Source organism: Sorex araneus, chromosome 2, assembly GCF_027595985.1.
Source record: "Sorex araneus isolate mSorAra2 chromosome 2, mSorAra2.pri, whole genome shotgun sequence".
NCBI classification, from domain to species: domain Eukaryota; kingdom Metazoa; phylum Chordata; class Mammalia; order Eulipotyphla; family Soricidae; genus Sorex; species Sorex araneus.
This window is the reverse complement of record NC_073303.1, coordinates 68,112,405-68,126,951: the sequence shown is the minus strand read 5'-3', so window position 1 is coordinate 68,126,951 and position 14,547 is coordinate 68,112,405. Positions and strand designations below refer to the sequence as shown.

Sequence of the window (14,547 nt, the reverse complement as noted above, 5' to 3'; positions counted from 1 at the left end):
TATTACCATCACTTGATTTTTTAGAACCGGTAAGAGTTCAGTAAGTGAAAACAGCGAATGTGATGATTTCTTTGCCACAACCATCTAAGAGTATTCCCAAAAATGGGTGACATTTCCCCTTGGGAGCTGCTGAAGTGACTCGGTGCAAGTGGGAAGCACATCTCTTTGTTCTCTTAAAGAAGACTGATTCCCAGGGGAACACTGAGAGATTTTTTTTTCTTTCTGAAAAGGTGGTACAGGTCAAGTGAGTTGGGTGCATCTGATCTCACACACTCCCCTTGGCATGTACAAAAGGAAGCAGACGCTCTCTTTCTAGATCAGGGTTTTCATCTGTGCACTACTGATATCTGGGGCCAGACCATTCTTTGCAGAGGGCTGTTTTGTGCTTTGAAGACTGAAACAGAGTCAATTCGGTTCAACACAACTGGCTTCAACCCACCAGATGCCAACCGTACATCAACTGTGCCAACCAAAAGTGTCTTCAGTGTCCAAGGTGTGTGGGGAGGGGGACCGAGGGAAGGGCAATGCCACCCCTGGTTGAGAACCATGCTCTAACCACAGAGACTGAGACAGACCAAACCAAACTGATGGTGTTCGCATTTCCACGCCTTTCCTGTTACCATTTCCTGAAGTGGGTAAAAACATCAAGAAAAAAAAAAAAGCATATGACTAGCAAGTGATGATTCTCTGACCGCAGGCCCTGGCACAGTATGGGTGGGGGAACGGGGGCGAATGCTTTCTTTCTCCTTGTAACTGCAGAGATGTAAAGGGCTTATTCTAATCCAAAGCTGACAGTTGTCAGGATATGGGGAACTGTGAAAATATGTAGGAGAAAGGTCGAAATGCCAAATGGCCTGTGGTTATTAAACAGTATGAAAGAAGCATGTTCATTGCCAGTGCTGGGCTGTTTATTATGAATTGCATTTAAGAGAACAATTTTGAAAAATGCTATTGAATATTTATTAAAGGGAACGATCTATAATAATTCAGGCCCTGGCAGGCAACTATTAGCAAATCACTCAGCTGGTAGAAAGGTTAAGAACTACGGTGGCAGAAACCATTAAATTAAATGTAAGTTTAACATGCCATGTTTTGTTTTCCTCAACAACCATAGGATTTAGCAATCATGCTTACACATTCCAGCACAAATTCAGAAAAGCTGTTATCCATACTGAATGCCTTTAATGAATATACACGATCGAACGCTTGAAGGTTTAATAAAACTTTTTAGTTTCAACTCAACTTTGGAGACAGTGAACATTTCAAGCTGATGTTAATGTTTTATACTCTTAAGTTGTACATTGCGGACAAAGCACAGATTAGACACTAACAGCAAATTATTTCTAACCTATCAAAACTTGCCTACTTATTAAGATTCAATTTTTTTTACTTCAACACATCTCTATTTTTTGGTTTAGAAAACAAAGGCGTTTACATCAAACCTCAAAGCCAATGATTTATCACTACGAATAGAGCTTTCAGTCAAATCTGAGTTTAATTTACTACTACATAAGGAAATCCACTGTAACTACTTACAGAGTCAATTCCTCCCATTTGTAAAAGGAGAATTTTTTAAATTCTACATGTAATTTTTGTTCCTATTGGTAAACATAAGCAGTTCTAGAGCATTAAACATTTAATTCATAAATCCACTAAAAGAGAGAACATAAACAATATGCAAAAATTTTCTATTTAATTAAGCCCTCACTGTACACATAATTATGGCATTCAAATTACGTTACTAATTTAGACATGTTCTACTAAATTGCTTATACACTAAAATAAAAATGCTTGGATAAAATTTTAACAGAGAGGAGAGGTAAAGAAATTTTAATAATTCATTTTACAAAATAAATACTATTAGAGAATGCACTGTAGCAATGCACTGTTGTCCTGTTGTTCATGGATTTGCTCAAGCGGGCACCAGTAACGTCTCCATTGTGAGACGTGTTACTGTTTTGGGCATATCGAATACGCCATGGGGATCTTGCCAGGCTCTGACGTGCAGGTGAGATACTCACAGTAGCTTGCTGGGCTCTCCGAGAAGGATGGAAGAATCAAATCCAGGTTGGCCACGTGCAATGCAAACGCCCTACCTGCCTTGCTATTGCAACAGCCCTATTAGAGAATATTAAAATTACATTCATTGAAAGATTAATAGGAAATAACAGCATAATTATTCATCTTAGTAGTGAGTAATAAATACAGTAGTGTCAAGTTATCTCAGAATACTAAACTCTAGATTATCTTTTTTGCATTTGTTGGAACTGGGGCACAAGAGGTATGAAATAGCTCAATTAATGTTTTATTTACCTCATTTGTATTTCCTCTTGTATTTAAACATAAAATGTTAAAATCATATGCCATGTGCAATAAAAATTACTATAACTAAGCTCTTAACATGTTTATAAAACCTTGAAATATTTACCAGTGTACTGTATTTTTTTAACTCAATAACCAAATAACTATCTGCCAAATGTCACAAATGCACTAGCACTGGATTTAACTTTTCCTATGAAGCTAAAATGTAAAATTGGCACCATGAAGCTTGAAATTGAGATTTAAGGATAAGCACTAGTACCATTCTGCTGCTTGGTAGAAATTGCTTTCATCTTAAAATTACCATTTAGCAAGGCTCACAGATTTTGTGTGTGTGAAAATTAAAAAAAAAAATTGTCATATGCCTGCCAAGGGGAGCAGGCTAAGGGATGACAGGGGCCCTGGGGACACTGGGACTGGTGGTGGGCTTCGTGCTGTAACACTGTATGCCTGAAACAATGCCATTATGAATAGCTTCGTAAATCACAGTGTCTCAATAAAAAAAGAAAAGTAATGTCAAAATTTTCAAGCAGCTCTAAAATTCCAACATAATTTCCTAATCATAAGATTTCTATATATTAATAAAAGTTGTGTTTTAGTAGTAGAAAATTTAGGTAAATCATAATTTAAGAATATTAGTCGCTGAAGTACAAGTTGTAAAGCTGAAATAAATGCTTTAGATTTATCCTGCACGATTTTGCACTATTTGGAAAAGACAGACACGTTCAGAACTCAGTGTAAAAAGCATAACTTAATAGCTGCTTTGACAAGATAAAACAAGTCATCATTGGATGTATTTGGAGAATTCAGAATTATTAAAGGAAAACCAGTACATTAAAGTTAATTTGGCTGATTTTTATCACACACACACACACACACACACATCTCTTCTCCTATATTAATATCCCAAAGAAAGCTTCTCACATACAATCACTGATACCAACAAAAAATACATTTCCATTGTATCACCATATACAACTTTGGTTTGATGAGTATCAAATTTAAGACATTATGTCTCTTTGTAATTCTGATACTTTTTGTTAGACCTTTGAGACAATAAAAGTAAAAGGTACAAAATGACTTTTTTGATGGTGGGGGGGGAACAGATTATAATTCTTACAACTCTGATTTTTTTTTAAAAGTATTTTAAGATAAGGAAAGAAAAAGTTGCAAAAAATTGGGAGAGAGCAAATCTCCCCCCGCTCCAGTTTAATGTAATGCATTACCCTGTGGCTCACCAAACACGAACACAGCCAAGTATCCCACACTTCCTACTGGTGATGCCTAAAGCACACTAACCAAAATATTCTCTAAGTGTTCTACTCCTTAATGCTTCTTTAGGTCCTAAGAACTCTGTCAGTTGTTGTGTTTTGTTTTTGTGTTTTTTACTACCCGTGTCATCACACAGTCATCAGAACCCTTGTCTCAGTGCCCCCCATTTCTAAAATGGTTGCAATTCTGCCTTAAACAACAATGAAAGAACAAACAAACAAGGGTTGACCAACGTTATATTAATTAAAGCCCTTGGTAGCTATTTCAATCTCCCCAAATACTATAAACATGAGACTTGTGTTTCTAAAAATAGATGTGGATTATAGGAAACTGTAAAAGCTACATTTCCAATATGCCAAATGAGCCAAGGGATTCTTTAATAAATAATTAAAAGCAAAATCAAAGATCCCAGCCATCTAAAGAGGTGATGGCGGTGAACACAGCTAGCTTAGTTTTTGCAAACTCTCATATCAGGTGCCATCCATCACTTTCTGGAATGCTTGCTCATGGCTCCAAGGAGACAGGCTTGTTACAGCGAATCAAGGACTCTATTCACCAAGAAAGTGATTCCTCCATTCTCCTCACTCTCCCAAGTGCCATGTCCTGCTGTCAACCATGAAGAAAAATGTATGTATAAGAAAAACAAGAAATGACAATTCTATTCTCTGAGCGGTCTGGTTTGAGATGCAGGATCATGCTTTATTCATGATTTTTTTCTTTCCCTTACACCCATCCGTGCCCACCCTCTCCTGGTAGACCATGCTCCATATTGACAGAACTGGAAGCCAGATGAAAATTGCCATCATCTATCTGGGTCGTACGACAGGTCAACATCAGCCTGTCCTTTCACTCTCTGTCTTTTCTTTCTCTTTCATTCCTCGCTTCACCCGGCCCTATTCAACCAGACACCTCATTCTGTTTTGCCTCTGGCTTCTGCCACTAAGCATAGTCAAAACCTTCCCTCAGTTAATCTGATTCTTCCATCTCCTTTTCCTCTGCCATCCTGACCTTTATCTTTTTTTTTTCCCTTTTCCTTTTCTTTTCACTCTACACATTGTCCCAGGCAGTTCACAACCACAACTTCAAATGCGCTCAATATTCACAAACCTACTTTTCCATCCGAGCCTTTTCTTGAATCCAAGAACCACAAGCTTTTACAACTCCATTGAATGTCACAGCCCTGATGTCTGTCATCTCACGTTACATAAATCCACAAACAATTCCGCCGGCTTCACCATCCTTCAGATTCACACGCTTGGCCAGTGGCACTTCTGTCCAGTGACCCATACCACAGACCTCAAGTCCCCACTCCCGTACTGCCTCTCCCAGCTTCTCCATCAGAACCCAGACTTATTGGTTTGGGGGCCACACCCGGCCATGCCCGGGGTCACTCCTGACTCTGCCCTCGGGAGTCACTTTGTGCACTCAGAATCTGCCGTTTCACAAGCCTTGTCCTTGGAACCCCACCCCCGCCTCCCATTCATTCACTGAGACATATCTTTGGGGATCACATTCAAAGTATGCAAATTCATGGGGACCAAAGATGCCTCCAACATGCTCTAGTCTCTCCAGGCTCCAGCCTCATCCTTCACCCTCCACTGGTCCCCATCTGAGGAACGGAGCAACACCCAGCACCACCCTCTCGGAGTATGGCTGCATCATACTCCCCGGAGCCTCAGCTCAGAGTAAGTGCTCTCAGTAATTCTTCTCAGAGCCGGCCTCCTGCTCCCCTCCGACTCCCTCTTTCAAGCTCAGACTCAGTCCTCCTCCTCATTCCGAGGGGTGGGGGACCTCTCAAGAGGTGGGTGGCTCAATGCAGAGGCCCAAGGATGACGTGCTGCTCTGACCCTGCAGTGCTTTCTCAGGATCTCCATGGCTGCTCCAGTCAATGTCTGGGGACCGTGTGGTGTCAGGAGGAAACAGGGTCACCGGCGTGTAATGCATGCACCTGAAGCCCGATGTCACCTCTCTGGTCCCCCGCCCTAAGTCTTAACCAGGCTCGTGGTCTTGAAGGCAGGTACCCCTTGCAGTCAAGTGCTGCTGACCCTCACAACGCACCGATTACAACTGAGGCTCATTTTGCTCTGCCACACAAGCTGCAGGTTCTTTTTGTTCCTTTTTCCACTAGTATTGTCTATGAGGACTGGAGCGATAATGCAGTGGGTAACGTGTTTGCCTTGCATGCAGCCGACCTGGGTTCAATTTCTCTGCCCCTCTCAGAGAGCCCGGCAAGCTACCGAAGAGTATCCCGCCTACATAGCAGAGCCTGGCAAGCTACCCGTGGCATATTCGATATGCCAAAAACAGTAGCAACAAGTCTCACAATGGAGATGTTACTGGTGCCCGCTCGAGCAAACCGATGAGCAATGGGATGACAGTGATACAGTGATAGTCTATGAAAGTTTCATTTAATCTGAGATTCCTGAAGGCAGTGAAAGGAAACTTCTGCTGAGTGAAGTTTCACCACCTAACATGCCCAGTATTACACGACGATATGCTGAATGCATGCACACACGAATGTCTGTATCTCCAACTAAATCCCTCTCGCGCTGCCAGGCTGGTCAAGACTGAGTGTGTGTGTGGAAAGAGATTCTCAGCTGTCCTCAAAGATGCCCAAGAAAAAAAATTTTAACGGTCACTCTGGTTGCAATTCCCAAGTGCTCAGTGCGGAAGTTGTAAAGCTCTTGTGCGTAGTTATACTAAAAATTAGGAGGGGGTGTTATTTTGGAAGGGTCGGTGGGCCTACTGGATAGTGCTTGGGAGCTCGGGGTGACTCCTGGTGCCACGCAGCCGACCAGTCACAAGTTCAAAGCAAAGGGCTAAGGATGTGGTGATGCTTAAACGCAGTGCTGGGGACCTCCAGGGCCATCCCAACTTGGGAAACTGGTGGTCCCAACTGTTGAGGTCACAACAGGCAGAGTTAGGGGTCTCCAGAGCTATGCCAGCGGCATGGGGAAAGCACATGGTACTGGGGATCCTCCCTGGATCAAAGCACTGTACCACATCCTGTGTCCAGAATAGTTTTTTTTAAAAAAAAAATCAAAAAGTCACTGTGTTTAATGGCTTTGTTCTCTCTGACATAATTTTTGGGTTTTGTTTTTGGTCCACATCCAGCAGTGTGCAGCAGGGCTTACTCTTGGCTCTGTGCTTAGGAATACTCCTGGCAGTGCTCAGGGGACCACATGTATGCTGGGAATCAAACCTGGGTTGACTCCAAGCCAGGCAAACACCCTACCTGCTGTATGTACTTCCTGCCCGGCCCCGACTGCCTCCGACTGTTAACATGCGCTGCCTTATCTCACCAGCGAGGCTTCCCAGCAGCTGCAGCATGTTTAACCACAACGGGAGTGATGGAGGAGTAGGATCAGGTAGGGGAGAAGAGCCAAAGAGAGAGGGATCGTTAACGGTGATGACTGAGTCACAGATACAGTGAGATGTGCTGGCACTTTCCTGGTCATTCGTTATTCCCAGGATATTAAATTGACAGGAAAGCTTGCAGGTGCAATCCTTGGGCTCACCGAAGATTAAAATGATTGATGAAGCAGGATTAGTCTATGGTTGGAAGCCTGCCTCAAGTGCTGGGGGAGAAGGCAACTGGGGTAGAGACGGAGCCATTCTGACAAAGACAGTTGGAAATGACCATTCTGGATAGGAACTTCGTGCTGGGAGTAGGTAAAGGAACAAACATAATCATCTCTGGGTATCTGTGCTGCAGACCATAGTGCGGGAAGAGAGAGAGAGAGAGAGAGAGAGAGCACCTGCCATAGAGTCACAGAGGCAGGTGTAGGTTGGGGCGGTGGGTGGTGGTGGGGAGGAAGCTGGAGTCATTGGTGGTGGGAAATGGACACTGGTGGAGGGATGGGTGTTGAATCATTGTATCACTGAAACCTGATCATGAACAGCTTTATAACTGTATCTCACAGTGACTCAATTAAAAAAATAATTAAAAACAAAAAGTTGATTAAATAAAATGACTGATGAAAGTCACGCTGATTTAGTCACACTTTTGATACTTTTAGAAAGCTAACTGGAGGGGCTGGAGCAATAGCATAGCGGGTAGGGTGGCCAACCGACCCGGGTTCGATTCCCAACATCCCATATGGTCCCCTGAGCACCGCCAGGAGTAATTCCTGAGCTCAGAGCCAGGAGTAACCCCTGTGCATAGCCAGGAGTGACCCGAAAAGCAAAAAAAAAGAAAGTTAACTAGAGATTATTATTTGCAAATAAACAGACAGTACACAAAGATTGGGTCCTATGAAATGGGAGAGAAAGGGACAAAGTTGTTGATTCTTAATTAAAAGTCTTGCTCCTCAGTAAAAATTTATTTGAAAAAAGCTAAGGACATGATTCCATGGTAGAGTGCATGTCTTACGACACCAAAAATAAACAACAAACAAAAAAACAGTAACTTACAACAACTTGTTTTTAACCTGTAACTCCATAAGGTTTATTAGTTATCAAATGCTCTTGTTTTTTATTTTATTTTTATTTCATTTTTGTTTGTTTGTTTTTGCATGACTCACAGCTGTGCTCAAAAGTTACTCCTGGCTCTGTGCTCAGGGGACACTCCTTGTGGCCTTTGGGGCAATAAAATATCATGCTGGAGAATGAATCCATACTGACTGTATGAAAGGCAAGCGCCTTACCTGCTTTATATCTCCAGCACGAGTGCTCTGCATTTTAAGTAAAAACATGAGGAATTAAATTTCCCTGCTTTCTACAGTAGCCTAGATTTAAAAAATCAAATGTTTCATGTTTTTAATAACCCAAAGGTTTTAAAATTATACAGTCCTGGAAAATAAAGAAGAAACAGTGGAGACTTATAACACTATATGCCAAACTATTGTAACAACAAATAATAATAACTCAAAAGCTCAGAGGATATTAAAAAGTCATTGAACAAATGCTTCCAGTGTAAAATCCAGAGAGGAGTAAAGAGATGGAATTCGGAGAAAAGCTTTTAAAAAATTATGAATCGGCTTCAATGTCTGTCTTTGTTCTCTGCACTTTTGACTGGAGTCAAAAAGACAATAAATCAGGCATAGGAGACTGGAGGCAATGTTCGATCTGAGACAACACACTTGAACCCTTCTTGAGGGAGATGTATTCATTAAATTTAAAAACCAGGGCCTCGCTGACATATGACACGGTTGTAGTCCTAGGCTTTATTACTACTTGTTCTATTTAACTAAAGTTTCTTTCAGTCACCCAAGAAAAATCTCTGGTCCCTCCACTTCTCCCTTCCTTAATGAGAATGTTGCAAGCATCTGAACCAGGCACAGATAAACTTAGCATGCCACTCCACTGTGACCCACCGCCATGGCGGGCTCGACGCTTCCTGTTTCACAACGCCAAACATGTGGTTTTTCTCTCTGGGGCTCCCACAAACACGGGGAGAGGGTAGTATCTGTGCAGTCATGGCCAGTATCTGGTCAAGGGCAAGAAGATGGGCATGCACTGCCCCACAGTCTCAGGGTCGGTCAGGGTCCAAGGATAAGTGTGAACAGTGCAATTCAAGACACATACCCAGCATAGCTGACCAATCAAGGAGGGTCCGAAGCGTCCCAAGAGAAGGGTCAGGCAGGAGCACAGACTTCATTGGACAGCTCTGGGCTCTTTCATCCCAAACTCTCAAAAGTGAGGTTGGACACGTGCCCTGACATTTCTTCTTCTGTTCCTGTATCTGCCCCCCAAGGGCCAACTACATGAATTCACTGTGAGATTGAAAGTCTCCGGGACGCATCAAGCCTCGCGCATGCCTTGTAGCATACGGTCAGTGCTCTCGGTTAGGTCCATTCTGAGGCTCATCCAGAACCAGGAAGGCTGAGGAACGAGACAGGTAGACTCTGCTCAGGGCTCTCCTGGTCTGAGTCCCAGCCAGGCCCTCGAAACTCAGCGGGCGTAAGGGCCTCTAATGCGGCAGAGCCGCTGCTCGCTGGTATCACCAGAAACCCTCCGCCTCCCAACGCCTCTCACACACGCTCCAGGCAGGAGTACGAGAAACGCGGTCAGCTGCCAAGTCCTTAGTCCAAAGTGAAGAGAATTCAAAAGAGTAGCTATGACACGCGAGAATAAATGATCTTCTTCACTTACGGTCATATAAAAATTAGCTTGCCTTTCTCTCTCTCTTTTTTTTTTTAGCTTTTAAAGTCACACCTGGTGATGCACGGAGGTTACTCCTGGCTCTGCACCCAGGAATTACTCCTGGTGGTGCTCGGGGAACCATATGGGATGCTGGGAATCGAACCCAGGTCAGCCTCATGCAAGGCAAACGCCCTACCCACTAAACTATTGCTCCAGCCCCGATTGCCTTTTTAAAAAAAAATCCATGTAGACAACAAGAAAAGAAAGCCTACGGTTAATAGAAAATTACTTGACAATTTAGAAGTGGCCACAGAGAAGTCAATAAATATAAAGCAGAGTCAAAAATAAATATATATTTATTTATGGACTATATATGTATATAATTGGTTTTTTCTTTTATATCTTTGCTTTCATCCTAATTCTGGACATCACTTGATAAAGAAGGCAGTGGCGAGTGCATCTATGGAACATCACAGGTATTGAAAACAGTGATATATGTTTCCCTTCTAAAGAGAAAAAGACGATTACATATCTATCTATCTCTTTCTCTCTCTATATATATATTTATACATGTAGCTTCCATAGCATGCAGTCAAAGGATATTACGGACTCAGCTCAAGTGAATGGGAAAGATCCAAAGCAAAGAAGAATTTGCAACGTGAACACTGAGTAAAAGGGAATATCTGTTTCGGGGGCGGCCAAGGGTCCCGAGCAGTGCCCAGAGGCCCCAGGGGCACACCCAGCAATACCTGGCCAACTTAGGTAGGAGAGCTCAGTGGTCTGCCTGGACACCTGAGGTGCTCACATCTGCCTGGGGCGCCTGCCCCCAGAGGCATCTCCCAGGCCCCTACAAGGGAAAAACCTTGACCCCCAAAACGAGGATTGAAATGGAAGTAGATGCCACTTTTGAGGATGGAGACCCTCGCTGGACGGCATGGACTCCCTCTGACAGGCCGTATCTGGGGGGCGCTGGGAGGCAGTCTCCCGCCGGGAGTGCTGGTGAGACAGAAGTCACACTCGTTTCAGTGTCGAGCATCTCGCTCTAGGCATGGACCGCATGACGGCCACAGCACAGCACACCTCAGAGCCACGGGCCACTGGGCAGAGTCACAGGTTTTTCCTGTGCCGTGAAAACTTTTAAGATCTCTCTTGGGTCCCGGGAGATGACTCGGTGGTCAAGGGTAGATGCTTGATATGAGCTGGACCCCAAGTTTGAATTCCAGAAGGATAGGATTCCACTCAGCACCTCCAGACACATTTCAGCCCTGCCCCCGCACCCCCCACCCCCGGCCACATCCTGACAGTCCCCAGGGATGCAGGGTCCAAGCCGCTCAGCACCCTTGGACCGTTGCATTGAACCATGTGCAACAGCCTGAGGCCCCCTGAGCCCGCTGCCCCCACCCAGCCCCCAACTGACTCTCTTAACAGCCTTCCAAGATGCTATTCTGTATATGGCTATTTTTTTCCTTGAATTCTAAGCTGAACAGAGTTCTTATTTGGGGAGAAGGACCCCAAGGTGTGCTCGGCAAACCCAGAGCGCCTCCCTGCAATGCAAGGGTCCAGGGATAGAGCTGGACTCAGGCAGTGCCAGGGGTTACCGGCCAACCTGGCTGTGCTCAGGGGACCTCCAGAGAGAGGTCACGTGTGCTGGAGTCAGCTGCGTGAAAGGCCCGTAGCTTTCTGCACCGGCTCTGTGGCCTGGGAGTTCTGATTTTTAAAAGAAGCCAGTTTAGAACATCTGTCTTAAAATACATTTCGGTGATGATTTGCATGAACTAAGCAGTAACAGCCGACCGACATTAGTTAGCTAAGAGGTGGAGTGACATATCGAATCAGCCTGTTGCCTATGTACCTAACATAGCAACTGGATTTTTTCAGTATCTAGAAAATATCTACTAATTATTTACTCAAGGCCCGAACATTACACAGTACCTGGCTGATAACCTAAGAAAGCCACAAAACCACCACGCCTTCTCAGTCATTCCCAACTTTCGAAAGGTCAGTGAGGAATCGGAGTATGTCAACAGAACAGAGCCCTGCCTACACAGGCCCCCTGAAACCGCTTCTCATGACGCCCGAAACTAAGGCCTGGAGAGGGCAAGCATATTGCATGGGAAATAGAAATTACTTCTAGCTCTGAATATAAACAAAATACGTGAGGGAAAACTGTGCACGGCTGTTTTTTCTGTTATTTCCCACCTCCTCCTAAGGGAAGTTCACACTCGGAGGCGACACGGTTTGTGAATCTATTGCCCAGGGATTTTTGTTTTGGTTTTGGTTTTGGTTTATGTTTGTATCGTTGGGTTTGGGAGGGCTACATCTAGCTGTGCTCAGGGCTGCCACCTGGGTCTGTGCTCAGGGAGCAGATACGGTGCCAGGGATCCAACTTGGGTTGGCAGAGTGCAAGGCAAGTGCCTCGCCCGCTGTGCTGTCTCTGGGTCCCTACGCACGGCAGGAAACAAGCGAGGGACTCCCCCATTCTCCAGGGCAAATATCACACCAACTTTCTTTCTCGTGACGCAAAATATTAGGTGGAGAAATAGAAAAGCAACAGGAATCCACTCAAACCGAAGAACAGACGCACTTTGCCGGCTGGCATTTCTCTCAAGGGACTAGGGGAGGCGAGCTATTTAGTAAGAGCTCCCAGTCAAGGAGAATTACCATGTTCTTTAAAAAAACTTTGCTCACTTGACTCTTTAACTTAAATGCCCTCATCTGTAAATTGAAGATAATAATGCACCCATTTCATAACGTGATTATGGGAATTAAGAGACGGGGTAGAAAAAAACAATAAACGCTTTACAGGTAAAGGAAACAGGGTCAAATGAAGAGGGGTTGAATTGAATCTCACCACCAATTTTTTTTGTTTGTTTGCTTTTGGGGCCACACCCAGCAGTGCTCAGGTCTTACTCCTGGCTCTGAGTTCAGGATCATTCCTGGTGTGGTTCAGGAAACAATATTTGGCACCAGGGATTGAACCCAGGTCAGCCGCAGACTAGGCAAACGGCCTAGCCACTGTGTTCTGACTTCAGCCCCACCACTCTATTTTTTACCTTAAGATCTCCCTGAGTTTTCAACATTTAAGCCCAAATTTAAAAATATATGAGCATTCTTAATATTATATGAAAGGTATAAATCAATAAATTCTCTACTAAATAATATAAAGTCTCATTTCTAATATTCACCATCTTTAAAAGTCACAGCAACCCTACCCTGTATGTCACCGTGTTCCTTTCACAAATGTAATCAACTCAAATATTAAATATCAATGATAATCTACTGCTCAGCTTTAAGATGAATCTCCAGGGGATAGATGAGACAGAAAGGTTAAAGAATTCCCTCCTTCAAAGGAGGACAGGGCAGCGACCTATAAATCATGTTCTTTGTTTATTAAGATAATTAAGCCCATCAGTCCACTTAACTTTCAGACTCAACAACTGTCTGGCAGGAACAATTTCCACTTTTTTTTCTAAAACAAAGGGGATGTGTTGCAAAGGGGTCCTCTGCAAGCTCTCTGTACAATGCGTGCTCTTTTAAAACATGATTTATGTGTCTAATTCCTGGGGAAAAAAAAAAGAAATACACTAGGCTTTTCCTTGCACGCTCCCTATTAGGAGAAGACACTCCAATTTGAAGAGAGCACTCTATCCCCACAGACAGGCTGCTATATCATGTCAGCACTTTCATTAACTACTGCTCGTGCCAGCCCGTAGACAAATGGAACGGAGTGCCACAGCTGCAGCGGCGGCGGGGTGAGCCCGCAGGGAGGCTTACATAAGAGGTGCGGGCGGGCAGGGAGAAACCCGGGGCGGCGGCATCTGAGTGCCAGGTCTTGGCGAGGGAGCCACATTCCTGGGAGTCTCAGAGCTCATCCCCGGGCCGAGCTGTCCTTGCATTTCCCTGCCGCTGAAAACACTCAGTTAACATCTAAGGTAGTACTCGCCCCCCTCGAGGCCTCCGACGAAGGCAACGTTGCAAACTTCTCCGGCCGGCTAGGGGTGCCCAGTGCCAGGCGCGGTAAGCCGGGTGCACGCGGCATCCCCGACGGTGCCGACTGATGACAGGACAGCAGGCACTCGACGGGGGGCACGGGGTGAGAAGCCCCTGTCCGCCTCCTCCCACTCCCCCCACGGAGTGGAGAGGCGCAGACGCGCGAGCCCGGCTGCAGGAGCGATGCCCCTGGAGCACCTGTCCACCCCCTGTACCCCCCTCCCCTCTGCACGCTGCCCCGCACGCCCGGGCACGACGCGGCTCCTCTCCGCGCCCGCTTCTCCGCATCCCCAACTCCTCCCGGCGCCGCGAGCACTGTCCAGGAGAGCCGCCGCGGCTCCCCGGCACCCCGACACCCGGAGACCCCCCGGGAGCGGGAGAAAGAGGAAAGGAGACGCGCCTCCCCCGGCCCCCGGCTCCCGCCAACTTAAGCAAAGTCGCGTCAACTCACACGGACGGCGGGAGCCCCGCGCGGGGACGCTGCTCCGGGGGCGCCCGGCCCCTCGCTCCGCTCCCCCGCGGCGGCGGCGGCGACGCTGCTGGTCGGGACCCGCCTGGGCGCGCGCGGCCACCCCCCCGCCCCGGGCCGGCCGCTCCCGGCTCGCGCTGCTGGCTGCGACCCCCCGGGGCCCGGCGGCCACCCGAAGCCGAGGCCCCGCCGGCCGCCCGCCCGCTCCCGGGCGCTCGGTGCCCGCCCGCGTGCCGCCGGCCGCGCCGCGGAGAATGACAAGCGCGGGGCGCCAGTGCGCATGAGCGCGGCCGGCTGCGGCACGTCACGGGAGGGCGGGGAGGGGGCCGCGCGGGCGGGGCGGGGCGGGGGCGCGGGCACCGCGGGCGCAGCGCCCCGCTGCAGGAGGGCGCCCCACGACGGCTCCTGCCCGC

At 46.3% G+C, this 14,547-nt stretch overlaps 1 protein-coding gene across 1 annotated transcript in view; it reads right to left on the bottom strand.

Moving 5' to 3' along the window:
* Positions 1-14,249, bottom strand: part of PAG1 (phosphoprotein membrane anchor with glycosphingolipid microdomains 1) — a 165,305-nt gene extending 151,056 nt beyond the window's left edge. Inside the window, exon 1 of the mRNA XM_055126776.1 lies at positions 14,117-14,249. The gene's annotated coding sequence lies outside the window, so the exon portion shown is untranslated. The remainder of the gene's footprint in view (positions 1-14,116) is intronic.
* Positions 14,250-14,547: the final 298 nt, after the last annotated feature.